The sequence below is a fragment of the Ochotona princeps genome, chromosome 2 (assembly GCF_030435755.1).
Source record: "Ochotona princeps isolate mOchPri1 chromosome 2, mOchPri1.hap1, whole genome shotgun sequence".
In the NCBI taxonomy this organism is placed as follows: Eukaryota; Metazoa; Chordata; class Mammalia; order Lagomorpha; family Ochotonidae; genus Ochotona; species Ochotona princeps.
The window spans coordinates 122173780-122193814 of NC_080833.1; positions in this window are offsets into that span (position 1 = coordinate 122173780).

Genomic DNA, 20035 nt, shown 5'->3' on the forward strand with positions numbered 1-20035 from the left:
ATGAGCTGTGGTGTATAATGACATTCCATTTCTTTATCACTTTGATTTTCCAAATGTTTCATTACCTTTCCAGAACATTCTACCAGACTTCTACTTAGTTATATGGCAGTTAAAGACAGGCCAATCCTTCAAAAATGATCAGCTTTCATAGCGAAATTCTGAAAAGAACCTTAACCTTGAGCCGACTTGTTCATTCCATTTAGGATTAAAGTGTATAGCAGCCAGTTGTATATAAACTAAAATTCAAAAGTCAATGAAGTAGTCACAGGATGTGGTTAAGAACTTGCATATTTTTTTTAGCATATTGGTTGCTCAATACCATGTCAATTAATTCCATAATGTTGTAAATTGTCGTTGATGTTATGTTGTGGCTTTAAACTGATCGGGATGATATTCTGCCAGCTCTGCCTTCAGACCAGAGATGGTCTCCCCAAGAAACTGTTGAATTTACCTGGATAATAAGATGCTGGACTCTATGCTTGGTATATTTCTGCAATGAAAGAATCTTGACTGAATTTGAACTGTAATACAGCAACAAGGTGGAGGAATCCACCATGGGTGGAGGGCACGGGGAGGGGTTGGGGGAATCCCAGAGCCTATGAAACTGTGTCACACAGTGCAATGTAATTAATAAAATATACATATATTTTTTTTTAAAAAAAAGATTACTTGTCAATTTCAGGACTGTATCAGGTGCCTGTCCTGTTTGTAATCACTGTCTGGTTGCCTCTCTATTCCACAAACTCAACTTGTCTAAAACTAAAACATTGCTTTTCCTTCATCCTGCTAAACTTCCTGATAAACATATTTTGTTATTTTCCTAATTATTTTGACGTAAGATATTTTAATCATCCTTTATTTGTCCTGATTGCTTCTCTATATATGCATAATTCTTAGTTTTCTTCATCTTAGACCAATAATATTATTCTTTGTCAAAATATACCAAAAGCGTACTTTACAAAGCCACTTAGAGAAGTGTTTTGTGCCTTTCCTGGGCATTCTTACTTCTTCAACTCTGATTTGATTGACTTGTACATGAGAAATTTAATAACCTTTCCTCTGCATCCATTTCCCTTCTCGATTCATCTTGTAAACCTCAGCTTACTAGTCTTCCTAGAACTTTCTAGAATATGTTGCTATATATTCCCCATGCATTCAGACTTCTTTATTGCATCACAGCTTATCCATAAAACCCAAGTGCCTTTAGGTCATTTTCCCAGATCCTTGCCAAATTCATCATGCTTTGGATTTGAGTTGAAAAGCTGAGTTACTGTTCAGACCTGAGCCCCACGTTTCTCTGCTATAAAATTAGAATAACCCCTATACCCTAACAAAGATACCAGGGTTTTAACAATTAAATGCGAAGGACAGGCAATCTCTTTCACATAAAATACACATGAGGAGGGTAAAAATTTCTCTTCAACTGCTTTTTTCTACCACATCCCAAAACTCCCCTACTCAAGCATACCCATCTGCATGCATTCGTTCTGAATATTTCTCATCCCAAGCATTCTTTCCTCTGAGTATTTGCTCACTCTGATCCTTCTCAACATATTTTCCTTTCTGTTTGTGTTGGATTTTTTCCTTTAAGGTCAAAACATGTTTCATCTTCCTTGTGCAGGTTCTTCTCCCACCACCTGGATCTGTGGTCGCATCCCTTACTGTTTATAATACTTTGGATTTCTAAAGCGCTCCTTCCCTCTCCAGGACACCAGGCTTCTGACAACCCATACCACTTTACATCATGTGTGTGCCTTGTATCTTCAATGAGAATATGCCTTCTGCGAAATCAGAGATCGCTTTGCCCAGTGCTATACATGAATATGCTACAAATATTTGTTGTTTTGGAAGCCAATGATAGCATCACCTCAATTACATAATCATTCATAGCTAAATTGGAAATTCTCAGCATCAATAGGTTGATACCCTTGATGAATTCTTAATTAGCATATGGGTCATTACACTTCATAGTTATTTTCACAAGGTGTTACACAATAGATAATCAGTTTTTGTCTAGATATTCCTTTTTTTAAGATTTGATATTTTCTTTCTTTCTTTTTTCCTCTATTTTCTTTTTACTTTTACGCTACAAATAGCTAGTCTGTGGGATTTCCCCTACTCCCCTCCCCAAATTCTCTCCCCGTAATTTGTTTCCCCATATAATTAAAATACTACAGTCCTTCATAAGCAGTCATAAGTCCATCATTCTGTTGTTTAACTGTATCCTGACATTGCTGGTGAACACAACGGCAGACAGTCCAGCATCCTATTGTCAAGAAATATCCAACAGTTTCATTGAGAGTCCATATCTGAGTTTGAAGTAGATATACCTAATGCATTGTATCTTCACAACCGGATATGATGGTCTCTATTAAGCAGTTACTATACATTCCCTTAAATGAGAAGCCATAAAACAAAATCAACACCCGGAGTAAAGATAAAACAAAAGATTTGTTGTACCATGGAGTTAAATAACATGCTACTGAATAACCAATTTGTCAATGAAGAAACGAAAAACACAGAATCCTCTTAGAGAAAATGATGCTACTATGTGATCAACAAGTCAGCGAAGAATTTAATAAGAGAAAAACTATTCTAAAGAAATGAAAATAAACACAATAGCTAAACCCTTAAAATGCAACAAAAACAGTATTGAAAGAGTTATTGATTTTATAATTTGTGTATTTCTTTATATCAGAGTGAACATATGGTATCTGTCCTTGGGATTGACTTATTTCACTGAGCATGATGGTCTCTAGTTGGGACCATCTAGTTGCAAATTGAATAAATCATTTTTTTCCTGGCTGAGTAGTATTCCATGGAGTAGACATACCATACTTTCTTTAACCACTCCTCTTTGGACAGGCATTTGGATTGCTTCAACATCTTTGCTATGTTAGATTGTGCTGCTTTAAATATAGGATTACAGATGCCTTTCTCAAACGCAGACTTCAATTCCTTTAGATATATTCCTAGGAGTAGGATAGTTGGGTCATTTGGCAGGTTTATTTGAAGTTCTCTAAGCACTCTCCATACCAATTTCCATAGTGGTTGTGCTAGCCTAGACTCCCACCAGCAGTGAAGGAGGGCTCATTTGTTCCTACATCCATGTCAGAAGGTGTTGCTATTAGAGTTCTGAATGTAGGCCAACCTCACTGGAGTTAGTTGGAACCTCAATGTGATTTTGACTTTTATCTCCCTGATGATTAGGGAGCCTGAGCATCTTTTCATATGTCTATTAGCCATTTGAATTTGTTCTTTTGAAAAAATGTCTGTTCATTTCCTTTAACCATTTATTCACATGGTTTGGTTTGTTTTTTTGTTTTTTACTGTCCCTTGGTTTCTGAAGCTCTTTGTAAATCCTGGATATTAATCCCCTATCAGTTGTGTAATCAGTAATGATTTTCTCCCATTCTGTTGGTTGCTTCTTCACTTTAGTTGTTTTCTTTGCTGTACAGAAACATTTCAGTTTCATTGTAGTGCCATTTGTTTATTTTGTTTTTGACTGCCTGTGCTTTTGGTGTCTTTTCCAAAAAGCCTTTCCTTATTCCTATATCTTGGAGAGTGCTTTCTAAGTTTTCTGCTAATATTTTGATTATTTCTGGATGGAGATTGAGGTCCTTGATCCATTTACAGCTGATTTTTGTATAAGGTGACAGGAGGGGATCTTGCTTCTTATCTCACAATCCATTTGTCCCAACAGTATTGGTTGAATGGACCAGGCTTTTTCCCTGGATTGTTTTCAGTTTTCTTGTCAAAGATTAGTTGCTATACACATGTGGGCTCCCTTCTGGGGTTTCTATTCTGTTCCATTGATCCTCTCTCTCTCTGTACCAGTACCAGACTGTTTTGATGACCACTGCTCTGTAGTATGTCTTGAGGTCTGGAGTTGTGATTGCTCCAGCTTGATTTTTATTCTGCAGGATAGCTTTGGCTATTTTCACAGGGTGTCAGACAATTGTTTATCAGTTTTTGTCAAGATATTCTTAAGAGGTGTGTGAAAAAAATCATTCCTTTGCATTATTTTTGTCGAATTTATTAATTTTTAATTGGAAAGTCAGATTTAGAGAGAGAAGGAGAGACAAGGATCTTCCATCCACTCATTCACTCCCTAAGCGTTTGCAATGGCCAGGGCTGAGTCGATCAGAAGCCAAGAGTCAGGAGCTTCTTTTGGGTCTCCCACATGAGTGTAGGGTCCCAAGGCTTTGGGCCATCTTCTATTGCTTCCACAGGTCATAGGCATGGAGCAGAATGGGAAGTGGAGCAGCCCAGGACATGAACCAGGGCCCCTATGGGATTCTGGCACATGCAAAGCGAGGACATTAGCCATTAGGCTACTGTATCAGGCTCCATTGCTTGGTTTTTGTTTGTTCGTTTGTTTGTCTTTGTTTTGCTTTGTTTTTTAGTTAAGTAAAACAATCCATGATGGTTTTATAATGTACACTCAAAATGTATACTATAAAAAGTGACATGGGAAGGCCAATTAATGCTTGTGGGGGCAGTAGGCACTGTACTTGTGGTGTTGCTTGGGACACCTGCATCCCATATTGGAGTAACTGGTATGAAGTCTCACTTCTACTTCTGATCTAGCTTTCTGCTAAGATGCTCCCTGGAAGGAAGCCAATGACGACTCCAGCTGTTGGATTCCTGACACCCAAGAGGGAGGCCGCAGTGGATTTCCTGCTTCTGGCTTTCTCTTGGCAGAGTTGGCCTGGCTTTTGAGGGCATTTGAAGGGTGAATCAACAAGTAGATTTCTCTCTCTCTCTCTCTCTCTCTCTCTCTCTCTCTCTCTCTCTCCTGACTGTGTTTCTACCTCTCATTCTACATAGCAAATAAGTAAATATTTCTAAAAAGAGTAATTATAAATTCTTTAGTCATCCTTTAAAACTGAAAATTACTTAAATATCTTTTAAAAAATGTTATGCTTTTTGATTGTCACAGTTGGCCTTGCTTTAATTCTTTCTAATTAAACCTGATTTTAACTAGAAGGAATGATATAAGGAACAGAAAATAAAAACACTTTTTAGAAAATTTTAAAAATGAAACCGATGGGCCAAAGCCATATCTGTGTAGCAGTTTAAGCCTCCAATTGCAGTGCCAGCATCCCATGTGAGTCCTGGTTCAAATCCAGAGTGCTCCATCTCCAGCACGGCTCCCTGGGTATGGCCTGGGGAAGCAGCCCCTGCGACAATGTGTGAGACCTGCAAGCCGCTTTTGATCCTTGCTGCACATCAACCTCTCTCCAGCCTTTGCAGAATTTGGAAATGAACTAGTGAATGGCAGCTCTTTCTCTCTTTCTCTACTTCATTCTGTAATTCTGCCTTCCAAATTTAACAAATTTAATTTAAAAATTTAATAAATCTTTATTAAAAATAAAACTGGCAAGAATGAGAAAATTTTTTAAGCAACGAAAAGTTATAACTTGACAATCTCAACAATCATCATTAGAGTTACAACATGAAAAGGATAATAAGGGTGTATTACAAACAAAAACTCTGAGGACACAAAGAGGTGTATATTGATGGCTATCACATCCCATTCGTGATAATAAGAAACTTGAAACATGTCAATATTCAAGTGAATGGAAAATCACTTTGTAGCAGATCTATATAAAGGAATGCACCCTTGGCAAAATAAAGAACTACTGACAAATACAACAGCAAACTACAATCTCAAAAACTGTTGTACTAGCAAGAATTCTACACATCAATAAGATTCTGTTTACATGTAATATCAGAAACATCAAAACCACATAACACAATGATAGTGCTTGTGAGGAATCAGTCAAAGGCAGGGGCCCTATGGGAACTCTGCGGAAATTGAATCCATCCGTTTTCTAGTTGTGGTGATTACATGGGTGAAAACGGTCGTCACCAATCAGCAAATTGTACATTTAACTTGGTAGATTTTATTGTAAGTGAATCATCCTTCAATAACGTTTCTAAAAACAATGAGCACTGATTAAAGGGGATTTTCGGCATTCATTTTTCTTTTTTTTTAACATTTCATTATTTTTATTAGAAAGTCAGATATACAGAGAGGAGGAAAGAGAGAGGAAGATCGTCCATCTGCTCATTCACTCCCCAAGAGGCTGCAATGGTCGGAGTTGCGCCAATCTGAAGCCAGGGCCAGGAGTCTCTTCCGGGTCCCCCATGCAGGTACAGGGTCCAAAGGCTTTGGGCCATCCTCGGCTGCTTTCCCAGGCCACAAGCAGGGAGCTGGATGGGAAGTGGGGCTGCTGGGTCATGAATTTGCAGCTGTATGTGATTCTGGCATGTGCAAGGCAAGGACTTTAGCCACTAGGCTACCATTCTTTTCTTTTGCATATGGTTCTTTCTTTTCTATTCTTTTCTATATGGTTTTTAATTAGTTTCAAATGATAACCCTATCCATGTTACTGAAAATTTCATAAGTATTTACTGCCTCTTACTGCATAATATTCTACTTATAAATACACCAACCTCAGCTAATAATTTTTATTGTTAGAAAAATTTTGTTTTCAACTTTTGTCTATGTTATGGTAGTTAATTATAATTACAGTATTAATTATAATTAATAAAACTAATTTACTCTAATTTGTATATTACATTTTTGCAAAATTTTTTGTTTTTTTTTCTTTATATTAGATTTTGAAAAAATGTAATAGTAGGCTAAAGAATAAAAAATTTAAAAATCATTAGATACATTGTGAATATTCTCAGAAAGATTGCAGATTTAATTCTTACCAGTGATATATGAGACAATCAATTATACTACACTCTTCTCCATACTGAATGTTATTGTTAATCATTTCAAATAATTGCTTAGGAACTGGCATGATGATTTTGTGGCTAAATCCTCACCTTGCAAGTACTGGGATCACATATGGGCACCGCTTCGTGCCCTGGCTGCTCCACTTCCCAACAAGCTCCCTGCCTGTGGCCTGAGAAAGCAGTAGAGGATGGTCCAAACACTTGGGATCTTGCACCTGGGTGGGAGATCTAGAAGAAGCTTCTGGCTCCTGGCTCCTGGCTCTGGTTTTTGCAGCCACTTGGGGAGTGAACCAGTGGACGGAGGATCTTTCTCTCTTTATCTCCTTTTCTCTGTGAATCTGCATTTCAAATAATTTTTTTTTAATTTAAAATGTATATTTGTTTAAGCTCTCTTCTGGAACCTTAAACTTCAGCTTGACACCAGGCTATCATGTTTCTCTAGCTTCCTGTACATAATAATGCATACATATTACTCACCATCCTGTGAAGTGGGGATGATGTTTTATCTAATTGTGGGGACCCCGGGCATCTGCAAATCCTCTAGGTCACGTGACTGTCCACTCTGACATCATCTTCCCGACAGTCCACAGCCTGGCTTGCTGTGACCATTGCTTACTTCTGTCTTTCGATGTGTGTTTGAATGCCTAGTGTTCTGCAATGTAGCACAGCATAACACATTTAAGCTGTTACCTTCTTTTCCCACGGTGTGGTTTAGGAAAACAGCAGAATTCCTCTTTCAGACACCACAGCTGTGATGTGTTCTGCATCGATGTGTGCCTCCTTCCCTTTCCCTTGCCCTTTAGCTCTCTTCGTTTGCCTTTCCAAATTAGCACTATCTACAAGCAACAATCCAATAAATCGAGAGTTAATGGCAACAGGAAGGATAGCTGACCCTGCCCCTTTCTGGAGCCAGGACGTCCAGTCTTCAGCTCATGTTCCCTGTCCCCTTCCTGCTTTGTCACCTCCACATCCAGAGTCATCCTGACCATAGCAGGCTGGGATCAGTCAGGTTAAGGTAGAGTAACCGCTTGCTTCCTTTCAACCTGGGAGACTCAGGTTGGGTGTCAGATCTGTCTCAGAGCTCTCAGGGCAGCTTGAGGCCTTTCTTATGTGCTCCATTGACACCAGCTGCTCACCCACTTAATATACACATCCCACCTGATGACCCGGTCCGAGTATTCACCCCTGCTGGAGAAGTGAGCTCTAGGGGGTCGGCAGCTATGTTTTTCATGTACACATTCCTGGCAGTTTGTACAGTCCCTGGACTTTGACCTAAGTCTCACTATTTCCAGTCTTTTTAATTATCCTTGTTTAAGATTTATTTAGTTTTATTGGAAAGGCAGATTTACAGAGAGAAGGAAAGACCTAGAGAAAGATCTGTGAACTAGTTCACTCCACAACTAGCCCCAAAGGCCGGAACCAAGCCGATGTGCATCCAGAAGCCAGAGGCTTCTTCCGGGTCTCCCACGTGGGTTCAGGGTCCCATGGCTTTGGGTCATCCTGTACTGCTTTCCCAGACCGTACATAAGCCAGGAGCTGGTTGGGAAGTGGAGCTGCCAGAACACAAACCTAAGCCCATATTGAATCCTAACACGTGCAAAGCGAGGATTGAGCCTCTGAGCGATGAAACCAGCCGGCATTTCAGCTCTTGTCTTCCCATCAGCTAATCTTCACACAACAGCCGGAATTCTTTTTTGCCAAACGTCATTCACGTACCTCTTAATTTACTAATTTGTAAATGGTAGTGCACTAATTTCTTTCCATAGCTACCAATGTATTTGCTCTTTTAAAATTTTGTGATCCTCTTTCTGCTTTCCTCTTGTGTCTGTATCATTACTAACTCATAGACTTTTACAATACATTCACTAAGGGTCGATCAGTTGTGGTTACTTTCGGTTTTGATGTCTAACTTACCCCATCTTGCATCAATGAAAGTTCCTTTAAACCAAATTCCGGGCGGCATTTTGATTCAGCCCCATCAGCTATCACAGGTCCTTTGGTTACTGGAACCACAATGTTTACTAGGCTCACCTGGTTGACTTTCAGCCCCATGGTTGAAATCAGCCTCGCAGGAGGCCCTGGTTCCTTATTCAAGCGCTAAAGCTCCATGATAGGAGTATCATGGTAGTGTCACTGGTTTGCTACTGTCTCTAGTACTTACGATGGATTAAAAAAAGAGAATGTGAATTTGCTCTGGCTGTTCTGTCTGACTATATTTTAGGGAAATTTTTTTAAAAGTTGGCAAGTAATATTCTTCTTTAGAGAATTTAAACAGACTAGAATTAATCAAATTCGTTTTAATATATTACAATTAGAAAATCACCATATACCACCACTAATGAAATAATTACTTCAGGCAACGAGTGTCAGCAAATGCTAAAATCAGTAAGTGAAGGACTGTTGGGGACATTGGCCATTGGAGGAGCAGCTACATTCAAAGATCTCATCAATCAATTTCAACGTCTCAAAATGAGACAAGCAGACATTATGTGCTGAATGATGTAATGCAACAAGACATCTCACTTGTGAAGTCCTCTTCCCAGAAAACATTAAACTTGGGCTTAATTAAGATTTACATCTGACTTTACAGAGAAGTAGGAAAACAAACAGACAAATTCAAAATTTGGAACACTTCATAGAACATGAATGAGGTCAAGGGTCAGAAGAAAAATGATGGGAATGATACGACCTCCGTTGAAAGAGAGTTAAAATGCATCACATTCAAATGTAATGATTAGACCTCGCTTGGATCCTGATTGGAATAAATCAATTGTAAAAGTCCCTTTTTTTCCTTCTTCAGGTAATGGGGAAATGTTAAGTTAGACCTGAATTTAGCTGTTAATAATGCACTTTTGTTAGACATGATGTATATGAACCTTTGAATAGCATATGTGCATGTATGTGTAAGTGTATAAACATTTATGGTTAAGATGACATGGCGTGATAACAGGGATAAAAACAGATCTTGTTTTTAAGATACACAGTGAAATAGTTAAAGCACAAAAAGCAGAGGCTAAGACAGAGAAAGCAGGGGCAGGTATTTAGCCTATTGGTTTACTGTCCAAGTGTCTGTGTGTTAGGGTCTGGGCTGGGGAGGATACAAGGAGCTGGAGCTCCATCAGGGTGTCCTACATGGGTGCCAGGGGTCCAATCACACAAGCCATGCCCTGCTACCTCCTAGGGCCCACACTAACAGGAAGCTGAATTCAGGAGCCAGGGCCAGAATCAAATCTTCAGGAATGCAAATGCCTTCACTGCTCATCTAAACTCCCGGCCCCAGTATTTTTTACTTATAAAGGTTTTTTTTAAAATATACATTAATTAACTTTTATCATTATCATTTTGGTTTTCTGAAGTTAACATATGTTTATTATGAGAGTATGTCTCATAATAGAGATGGGAGAATAGGAGAGTGTTCAGAAAATAGAAGGAGCAAAGAAAAATTATGCAGAGTTGACACTGCCCAGTGACAACCAGCATCACTCTGAGTTCTATTGTATTCCCGAAAAAATGGTCACTATTTTATACTCTCAGTGTCAGATCAGCTTATTGGCTCATGCTTGCTATTTTAAGTGACATTGCTTCACTAGACAGAATATTCTCTCATAAGTTCAGTTGCCATTCACATTTCTTTTCTATCATTTTATTTATTCAATACGTAAAAAAAACTTAATATAATTTAGAAGAAACTAAGTAAACCGCTATAATCAGTATAAGCAGAGGATGAAAATGTTAATTCAGCAATAGAAAAAGACTCCTTAGGGAATGCTGACATATTTCAGCAATATGTAGTTCAAAGACTTTTATGCTAAACACTCCTAAAAGAAAATTCATCTTTCCCCTCACCAATACAGACACAGAGAAACGTAGATTATCGATTATATTTATTTTTCTGAATTACTTGATTTGAGGGTCTGGTTGTCTGTATTACAAATTTACCTTTCTGCTGTGCTGCATCTCTGCACAAAAATTAGCATAGACAATATGATGTAACCATCAGGAAGAAAACACAAAGTACCGATTGTAGGCAATGCTAAAGATTTCAGCATCCTGGATCCTTAAGCCGTGAATCTCCCTGATTCTCAGGGAAGCTGTGCTGCAAAACTCCAGGAAGCATCACTCACCTATATAGAGTGTGCTACTCTATTCCAAAAGTATAAATACAGACTCTTGGGGGAGATAAAATGAAAAACAAGTCTGGCAAGTAGGGAAATGTGAAGATGTGGATTACACACGGGTGGGAAAAACACAAAGAATGGATCGCAAGGCATCTTATTAAGAGATGTGTTCTTCCTAATCCAAAAACATTTAGTTTCAGAAAGGAGGTAGGAGCCCAAAGAAACTGTAAGCAGATCCCAGGGAGCTTCAGCAAAGCACAGGAGGTCCTTCCTGCTCCTGGCACTATTGTTAGGCGTCTCCTCTACCGTCTTGTCATTTCTCCTCTGTTTTTTGTTCCCTTGGTCCCCGTCTGCCCTTGTCTCCAGGATATCATTTGTAAAACTGTCCACTCTAAGACAGCTTCCTCTTCCTCCTGTTATTTTTCTTGGATCTTTCTGAGCCAGACTTGTAGAGGTCACAATTCTAGAAAACAGAGCGCTCTTTCTGGGGAACTGTGAAGTATTTATGTGAGACTGTGGCAAGTGCTAGACAGACAAGGCAGACAGAAATAAAAGGTCAGAAGCCGAGTGCTTGAAAGAAATCAGCCCAGCAGAGAGCTAAAGGAAGAGAGCCAGAAGAATTGTGTGAAACATTGACTGTGCGTCTCCCTCGTGACAGGATTTCATCTCATCCCCATCACGCAAGAGGAAGGCATGTTATTCACATTCCACAGAAGAAGGATTGAAATTCAAGAAAGAAAATAATGATACTAAGATCACACCGCTAGCTTGTGTTGTTACCAAGACTCAACGCCAACCCTGACTAGCCTCAAAGGCCACTATGTTTCAAAAATCACAAAGAAATGGATCACGGAGAAATAATAGGCTCCAGGATATCAATTTTTGTGAAGTCAGAAAAGTGACCTTGCTTCAAAGATGTGGAAAAGCTCCTTAGAATTACATTGTTCATTCTATTTCCCCTTGAAAATGCTAAGGAACACAGTTGTTGAGACCGTACAACTGGTGCACTCCAGCAAGATTTCCATAAAAATTGCTCAGGGATCCAGGAGATGGAGTGATTTTTAAGGTTGGTTTATTTTAAAAGTAGAGTGATAGAGAGAGGGTAGAGAGACAGAGGGACAACGATTTTCCATCCAGTAGTCCACTTTGCAAATGCCAGCAACAGCCACAGCTGGATGAAGCTGAAACTAGGAAATAGGAACGCCATGTCGGTCTCCCACTCAGTCACCCAAGCGCTCAAGACATCATCTGTTACCTCACAAGGTGTGCTCCAGGATGCAGGCAGAATGGAAGCAAAGGTGCTCTGAACAGGATGCAGGTACCCAGAGTGACAGCTTAAGTCCCTGTGCCAAACACTACCCCAACCCTTCTTAAGGTTACTTGAAGACAGGGCTTTTAAGATTCTACTAGAATATTTAATTTCTATAATGGATATCCCTCTTCAATCTTAGCTCTCTCTCAGAGCCATGTGGCCAAACTACAGGGAAGCCACGCTAGCCCCATCTTATTTCTCCAAAATCACTCCTCCGACTTTCACCATTCTTTTAGAAGTCACCTGTCTGCCATTTGTCCATCATTCCTGGATGACCACTCTTTTTTTTTTTTTTGCTTCTCAGTTCAGTTATCATTTTATTTTTTTATTTATTACATTGCATTATGTGACACAGTTTTATAGACTCTGGGATTCTCCCTACCCCTCCACAAACCCTCCCCCCATGGTGGATTCCCACACCTTGTTACATTACCACAGTTCAAATTCAGTTGAGATTCTTTCATTGCAAGCATCTACCAAGCATAAAGTCCAGCACCTTATTGTCCAGATAAGTTCAATGGTTTCTTGGGGAGACCATCTTTGGTCTGAAGGTAGAGCCGGCAGAGTATCATCCCGATCAATTCAAAACCCCGACATAACATCAGTAACAATTTATAACGTTATGGAATTAATTGACATGGTATTGAGCAACCAATATGTTAAAAAAAATGCAAGTTCTTAACCACATCCCGTGACTTCTTCATTGACATTTCGATTTTAGTTTATATACAACCGGGTTCTATACACCTTAAAATGGCTATAGATTAGTATTCAGTTGTCTCGTGTCTATTTTCAGTGTAGTATTTAGCTTTTCATAGCGTTGAAGCGTAATTTTGGTGAACCTGGCTTTTTTTTTTTTCAGGAAGTCTAAACTAGCTTATAACTCTAACAAGACATGTGTCAACAGTTTAAGTGAACAGTTTTAGGAGGGGTGTGCAGAGAAATCTTCAATACCCTAGTGAGGAGTAACTAATCTTTGTGTTCCACCTAGTGAGGTTTAAGTGAATCCATGCTGACCGTTTCCTGTCTGATTCAAAGCTTTCCTTGTTCTCTCTCTATCTATTCTGGATTGTTTGTTTTGAGGGGTTTCCGGAGCGATCCTGAATTGTGTCACAAATGCTTCCCAATTGCACACTGCCCCTTCCTTCATTATTTCACAAATGCTCATTCTTTACCATTTAACCCCGCCCACTTTACTGTACAAAAGTGCCTACTAATTCCTGTTCTCCCAGCTGTATTCTCAGTTCCTTGAACTCCCTTTTTTAATCCCTTCATTCAATCTCTTCTTCTCAAATAAATCTGCTCTTCCATGTAAAGCAATCTTATGCCTCTAACATTTTACAAAGGGCATAGATAGAAATTCCCTCTTAAATTTTATTAGAAAAGTATTCTACATTAACAAATTTTCTTTCTTACCTCTCATTCTGTCCTGGGAGACCGTGTTTTTCGCATATACTACTGAAGCTAATTGACTCAATAACATCCCTGTCCACTTCAGTAAAGATTTCCTTGGGCCCGGCGGCGTGGCCTAGCAGCTGAAGTCCTCGCCTTGAACGCACCGGGATCCCATACGGGCACCGGTTCTAATCCCGGCAGCTCCACTTCCCATCCAGCTCCCTGCTTGTGGCCTGGGAAAAGCAGTCAAGGACGGCCCAATACCTTGGGACCCTGTACCCATGTGGGAGACCTGGAAGAGGTTCCAGGTTCCTGGCTTCGGATCAGTGCACACCGGCCGTTGCGGCTCACTTGGGGAGTGAAACATCGGATGGAAGATCTTCCTCTCTGTCTCTTCTCCTCTCTGTATATCCGGTTGTCCAATAAAAATGAATAAATCTTTAAAAAAACAAGATTTCCTTTTTGTAGTATTTCATGATGCATCTCCTTCCTTCTTGTAACTTCCTCATCTTTGGCTTTTAACCTGACTTTATCTCAGTTCTTTTCTGCTCTGTCTCCATCATAACTACAAGCTTCTAACATTCGCCCTTAAATCCTACCATTCCTCGAATGCTATGCTTGATGCTCTCTGTTGACAGAGAGCATCCTCTTTAGCGTTCATTCTTGCTCATAGCTACAGAATCTTTGCATATAATGTTAACTCCCCAAACGAACCTTCACTCAGCATCCTCTCCTAGGTGCTGAACTATACATGTACTTCCTATTGTACATCTCCAAGCTAATGTCCAATAGGTACTTCAAATTCAAATTTTTTGTAAATTGTTCACCATCATTCCTTTGCAACACCCCGGAGAATATTGTTGCATCTGCTCATTTTCCAAAGCTAAAGCTTTGCAGCTTATCTTGAATTTCTCCCTCCTCTTGTCTTATTGCATGAACCACTTCGATTCTACCTGCTGGACATCTTAATATCTTCTGATCAATCTCACTGCCAACGTAATGCCTACATTAGTGGGATAATTAGAAACAGATCTATCTATGAATAATATTGCCTTCTTATACCACTTCTTCAATCAATTTGATTATTTTAATTGATTTCACTTATTTCAAAGGGGAAGAGGAGAGAGAGCGCACAGGCTCGCCCGCAACTGCCATCCACTGATTCACTTCCAATGCACAACAGCTGAGAGTAGTCCAGGATCCAGCTCGGAGCTGAGAGCTCAAGTTAGATTTCTCACATGGGTATCCAGGACTCAATCACTTGAAGCATCAATTGTTCTCTTTCAGGATACACATTATCAGGAAATTAAAATGAGAAATGGAGTTGAAACACAAGCTAGACATTCTTGTATAGGATTTGACATCGCAGGAGGCATTTTAACCTCTTTATCAACACCAATCTGATTTTTAATATTTTATTAACGTGAAGAGAATGGATGTAATGTAATTCATAGATATCATTCTAAGATAACCATATTTCTTTTCCTCTCTCCCTCTCAATATTCCTCCTTGCTTCTTTTTTTTAAGAAATTTTTGCAGAGACAGAATTTTAACAACTCTGTCATCACAGGTCATCACAGGCTTAATCACTAATCATATTATTCAACAAGTAAAAAGAATAAAGATCAAATTTCCATGGGGGTATAAACAATTGCCAGAAACCGTAACACAAGAAGTTCATTTCAGTCCTGTATAATTTCATCTCCTATATTAACTGATATATCACAGAACACATAAAAAACTTGGGGGGGGGGGAGGAACTTGTTTTTTTCACTAAGCGTAACGATTTTAGCTGTATCTAATTTTTGTAAAAGGATTTCATTCTTGTGACTGAGTGGTATTCCACAGTGTTTACATATGCTACCTTTTCTTTATCCATACATCAGTTGGTAGACATGTGAGTTGATTTCATATCCAAGCTCTTGTGAAATGAGCTGCAATGAACATTGGCGTACAGGTAACTCTTACATATGATGATTTCATCCGATTTGGGTAAGTTCCCAGCAGTGGAATGGCCAAGTCATACAGTAGATCTGTCTTTACATTCCTGAGGGATCCTCATACTGTCTTCCATAATTGTGCTACCTCACATTCCCACCAACACTACATTAGGGTATCATTTTCCTTTCATCCTCAAGGCGTTGGCTATTTTGTGTCTTGGATGACCATCATCTGTTGCAAACTACAAGTAGTTCCTCCTATTCTGTGTCTTTTTCTTTAACTTGTCGAGTGTTTCCTTCGCCGTGAACGTGATATAACCCCATTTGCTTAATTTTCTTTAATTGCCTAAATTCCTGGAGTCTTTTCAATGCCAAGACATTGCCTAAGCCAGTGTCCTCCGGAGTTTCCCAATGCTTCTCAGTAATTTGATCATGCAGGTCATAGTTGGCTTCTTGATCCACTGTAGGTAGATTTTTGTATAACATGTAAAGTAAATGTCTTGTTTCCTATTTTTTTAGGTGTAGACCTAATTTTTCTTGCACCATTTGTTGAAAAGAATGTCCTTTTCCAGGGATTCACTTTAGCTTGTTTGTCGAATATTAGTTGGTTGTAAATGTGTGCACCAATGTCTGGGATTTGTATTCTGTTTCACTGGTCTATGTATCTGTTATTGTGTCAAAACCAGAAATTTTGATTATAACTTCCCTGAGGAATGTCTTAAAATCTGGAAGTGTGATGCTTCTAGCTGTTTTCATTGTTTAACATTGCGTAGATATTCAGCATCTCTTGTACTTCCATATGAGTTATAGCATAATTCTTTCTAAATCTCAAAAAAAAATCACTAGTATTTTGATTCGGATCACACTGAATCTCTAAATTACTTTTGGCAATGTGGATATTTTGAAGATATTATTGTTTTCAGTCGATGCACTTGAAAGATTTTTCCATTTTGTGCCCTTTTCTTTTTCTTTGTTGTTTTGTAATTTTCATTGTAGAGATGGATAAAATAAGATGAATAAAATGACTTTTGTGTTTCCATTATTACAGTGTTATTCTTGGATGGCACTAAAACTACTTAAAACCAATCAGTCCTCAATTTTTCTCTTCATTTTGCTTTGCAATGATATCATTTTCATGTATGAAAGGATTAACTTCAGAAAACGAGTTTTATTTAAACTGTTAATTCTTATGAAATCATGATTCTATCTCATTTCGAAATTTAAAATTACATTCCCTAGTCATCAAATATGAATAAGCATTTATTTTTTATTTCTTCACAAAAATAACAGTGTTCCTGACAAGGATAGAGTTATGTATTCGACTTCATTTATTTTTTAATTAGATGGGAATTCTTTAGCAGTCAGTGAACCCTATATTGCTATAAAATGTAACTATTTTTTAGTTCTTATAGTTTGATGTGGGGAAAAAAAAAACAAGTATCCACCCATTTGATGAAAGGGTATTGACATGCAAATATGGGTTTGGGATAGATTGCAATCTGTCATAATTGTAAAGGGACAAAATGTAATATTTAAAAGAGTGATTCCTGTTCTGTGGCATTTCAAACTTTCAGCAAATGCACTGCACACAAATGTCTCACGTGATTTCAGTCTTCAGGGCTTGTGTTCCATAGCTCGGGCCTTGTCCTGCAGACACAGCTTGAGTGGAAAAGCAAGATGCAACAGAAGTAACTGCAGGAAAGTGAGCAGTGCATTCTTCCTTCTTCCCTCCATCCTCCTCACCCTCACAGTGTTCTCGGGGAAAGACTGGAAGATGTTAACTACTACTCTCACAATTTCAGTGGGCCGGCTAACTCAGTCCACATGGGCACACGACTATTTATTTTTCTATAATTCTCTTTGGGTTCACAGCCCCCAAATTACACAGAGTGTGCAATAATTTCTCTTTGGTTCACCGTGCCCTGTTTGCTAAAATGTATTCACATGTTAAATGTTGTTATGATTGCTGGAAGAGTGATGAGGTGAGAAAAGGATGGAGGGAGGAAGGAGGGAGGAGAGAAGAAAGGAAGAGAGGGAGGAGAGAAGGTGGGTAAGGAAGAAGCAGGAGGCGGGAATGAAGGAAGCAAGCAAGAAAGAAAGCAAGCAAGCAGGTCAAAACAAAGCCGATAATGTGAATATTAACAAAGACTTGAAACTAAAACTCGTAGTGTTTATATAATACATCTGTACACCCACAGCCTTTTCCATAGGTAGGTCAATTTTGCAATATTACTGAGGTACAGAAAACAATATTCGCATGCAAATTATTTCACCGGGTATTTTGTACTGACCAGCAGGGAGAGGTGTTACTGCAACGTTTGGACCTATGTGAGGAGAACTACCAAGCTAGGTCTGGCCATTGAACTCATGTAAGAACATTTCTTCAGTTGGTGAATGACAGGGCCCTAGTAGGATGCTGTATACTCAAGAGCACTGGAAAGCATTTTGTAATTTGAAAATGATCCCACACAGTTCACTCAGTAGTACAGGCTGTACTTCAAATTTACAGAGTTGAAAAAAGATAACATGACTTCTTTGTATGGAATCCATGAAGCCTGCTGCAGCCAAAAGAAACCCAAAACCCAATCTGCTCCACAGGAAACCTTTAAAACATTACTTTCAATAGGGACCATAATGCGGGTCAAAAACAAGTACATTTTTTGAGTATGTCAGAATTACTCTCTGCAAGGTAGTCTATGTATATCACTAATAAAAAAAAAGTTTATATCCACTTTGGTGAATGTATCAGAGCTGTCCTTGCAAAATTGGTAAAATCATTTTTCCTCAACTTTCTGGTCTGTACTGTTGCACTCTGCCCTCCCAGCCCTTGACTATATTCTACTTATCTAGAACCTATGAAACCTCAGTGAGGATCTAGTCTTTCGTTGCCTCCTTAGAACTTTCTCCAGCTGTTGGAGGTCCTAAGTACATGGATGACATGCTAAGCAAGAAGCCCCTTGCCAAATAACAATCTAAGCTTAAACCTAAATGCTCAATGTGGGCAGATTCCCCCCTGGGACCCTGCCTGCTCACCTGGTGGGCAAACCTCACCCTTTAGCTGCCCATGACCAGAGGCACAGCTTCCAGTCTACACATGGAGAGTGACCTCTGACGTGACTAGAAGGTCAAGGAGAGTAGATGTGCCTTTTAGCCAATTATGGCGTCTTTAGTGGGTGGAGAGACTACCAGAAGACACCCTCCTGCCTTCACCTTCCTTAGACTTTAAAACTTGTAACTTGTGCATGAAGAAGTGGATATTCCTCACCAGCTTGTCTCCATTGGTGCTTTGGCCGAAGGACACTGTCGCCTCACCTTCGGTGGCCTCAGAACCTGAGAGCTCATTACTGCCCAAGATTCCCTGCTCAACTCCTGGGACACTGAGCTTCAGATTCTGATATGAAAGCAAGAATTCCAACTTGGCTGTGCCTTCTCTGGTACCAAACCCAGCCAGTTCTTTGCTTTCTTTCCTTCCTTCTTCTTTTGTTTCTTCTGGCACAATGATAGAAAATAAACACTGTCTGGCAAACCACCAATCCTCTTGTGTGGGGAGAAGATAAATGAGAGTTTCAATCTCCCCTATTTCATCACTTCTACTTTTTAAAAAACCTGTTATTATACATAATCTCAACTGAGCCAAACATGCGTAACATAACTTATCAAAATCCTGAGTTGCTTTACTGTAACCAGAATGCATAGAGGTAGGGTCACTTTAGGCCATAATACTCTAAGACTCGAGGGAACTGCAAGATCTATTGTTCCAGATCTTCCCTTTAATACAAGAGAGAATTGAGGCCTACAAAGGGTTTAGGATTTATCCACAGACCCAAAAGCATACAGTGGTGGAGCCAAGACTTAACCCACGTACTCTGATTCCAACTTGCCAACTTGTCTTTCTTCCACTTCTCCACTCAAATATGTCTTGGGAAATTTCATTCCCATCCCTCTCCAGGGAACACTGCCTCAGTCAGCAAGGGCTGGATTTTTGCACAAACCATGCTCATTTCTTTGCTCTCCCAGAGACCTTGACAAAGAGCATAAAGAAACAATGGAGGTAGCTGAGTGAAAGTGGGAACAGACTCCAGTCAGGCAGCGCTGTGCTGCTATGCAGTGTTCAGTGAACTGAATATGACCTTAAAAACTAGAGCCTAGTACACATGGTAGGTTTATATTTCGCTTCCCCTACTGCAGAAATCAGTTCCAACCACCAGGTGTAAAAATCACCAGGTCGCACAAGTTTTCAGGGAAATATCCACTAATGCTTGTGGCTGGAAGAAGTTTGTTAACTTTAAAATAAGTGTCCATGGTTAATAGTATGAAAAATTGAAAATCTAATTTGGAGATTTATGTATGCCATTAGAGTTACAGGTTCTCTTGCCTGTTATACTACAAACCGACAATGGATAAATGTCTCACCAAGGGCACAATTATACATATTGAATATAAATTTTCTAGTGCTTGAATTTCTGCATCTCTGAGCTTCAAATGTACAGGAATAAACTATGAACAGAGATATCATA